Here is a 6,000-nt window from a genome sequence, read left to right as displayed (position 1 = left end):
GAATTTATACTGACATAAATGACTGAATAAATAAGTGAGAGGGATAAAAATCTCCCATGGATTAGAATTCCAAATAGTTTTAGACACTTTGCCCACAGGGAAGCATACAGATAACTCCTCATTCCTAAAGTGTGGGTTGCACATTATGACTTCCTTCCAAAGAACACAATATGGGAAGAGGAATGGGGAAGAGTAACTTTACAGTGGAGAAACCTGACAAACGCTAGCTCTACCAGGTAATCAAGGTCATCATCAACACTGACAAGTCATGCCGATATTATATGCTATTGATATAATGGGATGGAAATGGCACTTAACCTCTGTGGTCTTCCTCCCCAAACCCATAACCTCGGTTTAATGACAGAGAAACCACCCCAAAATTACCAATGAAGGGACATTCTATGGAATACATGACCAGTATTCCTCAAAAACGTCAAGATCATCAAAAATAAGCCAAGGGGAGCCTAAGGAAACACAGCTGAATGTAATATGGTATGCTGGGACAGAAGAAGGAAACTAGATAAAAACTAAGGAAATCTAAATAAAGGATGGACTTTAGTCAATAATAATGTATCAAAACTGGTTCATTAATTTTAACAAATATACCATAATAATATATGATGTTAATAATAAGGGAAACTAGGGGAGTCTAGGGGGCTGGGTGTATGGGAACTCTCTGTACCATCTTTGCAACTTTTCTGTAAATCTAAAACTGTTCTACAAAATAAAGTGTAAAAATGTGTTAAAGGATGGGGACAAAATGTACAGACTCTATGTTCATTAAATATTTGTGGAATTCATGCTCAAAGACAGTGTGCATTGCTTATTCAGATACATAGAATTCAAGTCACGCATAAAACTCTATTTCCCTTTGCTTAAGTTCTGAAGTGAAGTTCCCATGTAGCTCTGAGGGAACTAATTAGACATTGAAAGATTATATGCTAAAAATAATTGCAATTTCTCAGAAACAGATAGTTTCCCTTTGGGGTTAATATGTTCCTAAGAGTTAACCCTAATGAGGAGCCCCCACTGAACACTTGGGGGGGTAGGTAAGTCTACTTCGGTTAGATCAGCAGAAATCTAATGGTAGATAAATCTCAAGAATCTGGATGAAGCCCAGCTCGCTTACTCAAAGTGTGCTTCAAAATTCTAGACACCTTTAACTTCACTCTTTATTCTGTTTTTTGTTTGTTATTTTAAATGTTATGAAGAAACAAAAGACTATTTACCCCGGGCTCTCGTATTCGGCATATGATTGCATCACTTCTTTCCTATGCTTTACACGTATTCTTCAGAAGAACCTCATATTGAATAAGAAGAATAAGTTCTGTTGGATTTCTTGCCCATGACTGAAGTAAGAGGCCATGTTTCATAAAAATGTCTTCCAAATTAGGCACTCTAAAAGTTATAGCAAATTGTCCCAATAAATTGATAGAGCTCGTACTGTCTGGCAATGAAAGCTAACCAGAATCTTAATCGCCCTAAAGTCCCTTCCAAGGGATTAACCACTGGGTACTCAGCAAGCCTAAACTCACATAAACACACTGACACTGCAATCAAGCCCGAAACCTAAGGATTCCCCTGTGCGGGCAATCCTTTCATTAACCGTCTGCACACACAGGTATTCCGAAGTGTTTCAACAAAAGAAAAGGGGACAAAATCCTTAAGTGGAAATTTAACTTTCCACAAAAAGCATTTACAAATACTATTTCCAGGATGTATTTCCTATTTTTCATTTGTTTCATGTTTTATAAGGTAGTTGTAGTTTCCTTAAGATTTTATACTTGTTTGAAATTTATAATGATTTGATTTAATCAAAACAGAATCTTTAGGGACAGAAGCTATGGAATTATTCACTAAGCTGGTTTATTTGGAGTTGAGGATCCTGTTTTGGAGAATGAAAATTTTAGAGTTCAGAGAAAGAACTGCCATTTTCTTCCCCTCCTAGATTACATTTCAGAAATTAAGTTGGTTTGTGACATGAAAGAAAAAGGTGATTTAGAATACACTACAGCTAAGTGGGTACTACTGTCAAACATCAGGCCTCCCTGTAACGTCCTATGACATTGGTGTAAACAACCATCCACTCCCTTCATCCCGAACTGTGCACCTCTTAAGTCCAATAAATGAATGTGACAGCAAACTACAATCGCTTGATTCCTTCTTAATGTTTAAAAATCATCTTTAAAGGTTTAATCATCTCATTTAGGTTCAAGTATTTAGGAAACTTTCAATGAATTTTTTTGTTTTTTACCTTTCCCACGGATCTACCATGATGTTGATGGTGATCATCATTAAAAGTCTGCAAACCTAATACAAATGGGCCTCCATTAATTGCTTTTGTAACCAACTGAGATAAAAGTAGAACCACAATTCTCCAATTCCCAAAACACTGAAAACCCAGTAAGTCAGAGTGATTTCAGCAGAGCAGGGCTTCCTTAAGGAGCTATGTCATGGTTCTCAACCTTGGCTGTACCTGAGAATCACCTGGGAAGCTTTTACAACTCCTGCAACACAGGCTGCACTTCAGGCCAATTAGGTCAGACTTCTGTGGGGGTGGGACCAGGGCTTCAGGATTGTTTGTTAAAGCTCCAAGGTAATTCCAACGGGCCGGCAGAGTTCAGATAACAGAGTACTTAGATTAATTAGCGACTCCTAATCTTAACTCACTTTTATTTTGTTTTTAAACACATATTTGTGATCAAAAACTAGGCAGAACATTAGATCTATCATTAGACCAGACAGCTTCCTAGCCTTGGGACTTGTTTAAAAAAAAAAAAAACATAAAAAATTATAAGAAAAGACGATAACATGAAGACATTACACCTACAATAAGACTTTAGTTCCTTCACATTTCCTTGTCTGTAGTATTATATTAACCTGAAAACCCCTAAGTTCTTTTTTAACTTACGGGATAAAAGTCTGTCAGTAAATATTCCAATTGTCTAATTTAAAGAAAAATGCTTTATTCGCATTCCACAAGGAGAACTTTATCCAGAGAATGAAACCACAAATAGAAAAGGCGGAACACTCACGATAAGAGAACCAAGTTCAGCTTATACCACTCAGCAGAATTCCAGTAAGTTGACAATTTCTTCTACCAAAACCAATTTTTAAAACCTCAACAACTGCAATAAGAAAGTTTCATCGAAGTGAAGGAAAGGAATAAAATCTGAATCAGAACTTTTACAAATAACTGTGCATTCCGAGTGATCTTCTTGGGATATTTCTCCAGCCCCAGCCCCTGTATTTCAAAACCGAAACACTGGTAAGCTTTGGTTTGTGGTGGAAAGATGACCCCACAAACAGAAGAGAAAAGAAGAAAATCTACCCAAAACTTTTATAGCCCGGGGCATAAAGAGAGACCTGCCAGAAATTAGGCTTGAAAACTTACTTTTCAGAAGGCTAAGAGCTCTGCTAAGGTTACTCCCTCTTCCTTTTTTTCCTTTTTTCTTTTCTTTCATGTTTCATGCAACAGTTCCGAGATCTCAACATAGATACACATGAGTTACTAAATAATCACAGCCAAAAGAGGGCCAGCTTCCAGTGACATGGGTCCTAGATCTTAAGATTCCACATTTTGGACCTTGTTTCTGCAAATAAAGTTTCAAGATGTTTCCAAGCAACTTAAAATTGCTGTTTTATAAGGTTTCATAGCTTAGTAGCATCAATTCCATTTCCAAACTTTAAGTTAGTATAAGAAGAAAAGACTAACCTAATTAGTCCTACTTATTGGTGGTTTGCCAGACTAGCACAGTGACTGCACCGTCTCCACCCAGCTCACCACCTAAATCCATGGGCCTGGACTCTCCCGGACACACCCACAAAAGCGGATCTTGGATAAAGAGTTCCTGCTGCCCCTAACATTCTGTTCTGAGGGACTGTTCTTTGGATCTCCCAATCATTTCCTTCCAGTTTCCCTTTGGTGATGTTTTCCTAAGCTTCCTATGTGGGGTCTCTGTTTCTCTCTGTCTTGTCTGTGTCAGCTCGGTTGAGCACCCTGAAACACCTCACTTCCTACTGTTTGTTTCTGTTTCTGCTTCCTTCTCTTCCCGACTCGTCTGGATGAGTTTTTCTGGTATCAAGTCAGGTTTCCTTTCACATCCAGCTTTGGTTCATCTGTCTCCCTAGTGCCCACCTTCCCAGTCTCAACACCCACTAAGAGGTTTTCTCATATTACATGTAAGTAATGAAGAGTAACAGCAAGGAAGTGACCCAGGGCATTAACCAATAACTGGGATTCGAGCCTCAGCATGTACTGACAATTGGGCCACTCTGTAAAATCAACAATACATATTATAAAAAGGAGGGGTTTGTTTTGTTTTCCTGGTCGATAAACACTTGCGGAAAGAATCTATGACATTTTCCCTTCTTCATACAAAAGTAATCATAGAAAAATGTACAGCATCATTTTAAGCTACCTTCTAAAATGAAGCTTACTTATGGCATATAATGTTACATGAATAAAGCAGGACATAGAATTCTATTGTTTACATGATCACAACTATGATCACGTAAACACACCAAAATTTAATAGTAGCTGCTTTGGGGGTGGCAGAACGATAGGGCTGTTTTTCTATTCTAAAATTTCTAATTTTTCTACTGTGAGCATTTATTACTTCTGTAATTACAAAAGACAAAATTAATTTATTTTTTCTAAGCGTAACAATATGACGCTTAGAACCTCCGGCACTTGCATCAAGCTCTCTCTCCGCCAGCCAAAGAGCAGATACGGCACCACTTCTGGCCCAGCACTTCACGGTACCGAGACTTCACAGGCAGGAGGAGGATGCCAGCCAATTCCACCACCACTGCCCCTAGGGTCTCTACCTCCCTACCACCTTCTCCCACGGGGAAAGTTAAACATGCTCTGAGCTCTTGTCGTAACATGTCAGTTTTACCAATCCTTCATTTTTCCATCCAAATGGTCATACAATACACAGCTTGAGCCAGTAAAGTTCAAGTTATCTTCAGTCCAGTGCAGGCAGCGGCTGATAAATTACTGCAGGAAAGTCAGTTTCAACACGAGTGTCACTAAATCTGGGCTGTCCCGTACAACCTCACTCACACTTGAATATCACTTGCTGAGGGAGCAGGAGTGTCACCCTCCAGGGGCTTCTGTAACCCACCTGAGACACTGGCACTCTTGTTTCACAGTCCTCAGGCACAAACTTAACTTTTAACTGGAAATCTGAGTTTCTCATCAGGCACATGGCTTTATTTTTTCAGATTCAACCTTTCAAAAGAAGAGTATGCAAGACAACAACTAACCAAGCTGTTTCCGGCTTTGCCAATCCAGTGATGGCTTATGCATCTTTGTTTGCAGCTGGTATTCCAACGGGGCAGCCAAAGCTCACCCTCTCCACTGTATTTCCCAGAGGTTGTCCACGTTTCCCGCTAGATGTCCGCATCACTTCTCCCTGGTACAACATTCACAGCTGCCCACTGTTGCGCTTCTATTCTTTAATCATATTTAGCCCCATATCCTTGAGCCAAATGGACCCTTCCTTCCTTTTAATTTCCATATTGACCCATTTCATTTACCTTCTCTTCTACCCTTTCCTCCAAATGCTTTGCCCTCTCCCCGCACCCTACTTGACCAGAATGTGAAGGCACTGCACGCTGAGGAGTCTCACTCTTCACTGTGGCAGCGACAGAATTGGACCCCAGCGCTCAACTCATACTCTCCCCTTTGAGCAAAAGGCCAAGCCCTCACAGTTATCCACAGAGAGCGGGGCCCTCACTTCTGGACTCACCATAAATGTAATCTTACTATCACTACTCACTACTGTGGTGGTTCGGGGGCGCCAGCTTGGATGAGGTTACCAGCTGTTACCCACCGGAGACTTTATTCTTCCGATCAGTAGTCATTTTCAGTGTATAAACTAATGGTGAGCTGGTTCCTGATGCTCATGGGCCAACGACAGCAACACAAAGGGAGCTTACTCCGGTGTTTCCTTGTCCAGTGCAAAAAATAAAGTTCAAAGGCAGTTCCTCAGT

This window comes from Phocoena phocoena, chromosome 3 (genome assembly GCF_963924675.1).
Source record: "Phocoena phocoena chromosome 3, mPhoPho1.1, whole genome shotgun sequence".
Taxonomy (NCBI): Eukaryota; Metazoa; Chordata; class Mammalia; order Artiodactyla; family Phocoenidae; genus Phocoena; species Phocoena phocoena.
The sequence above is the reverse complement of the archived record's forward strand: the minus strand, read 5'-3'. Positions refer to the sequence as shown.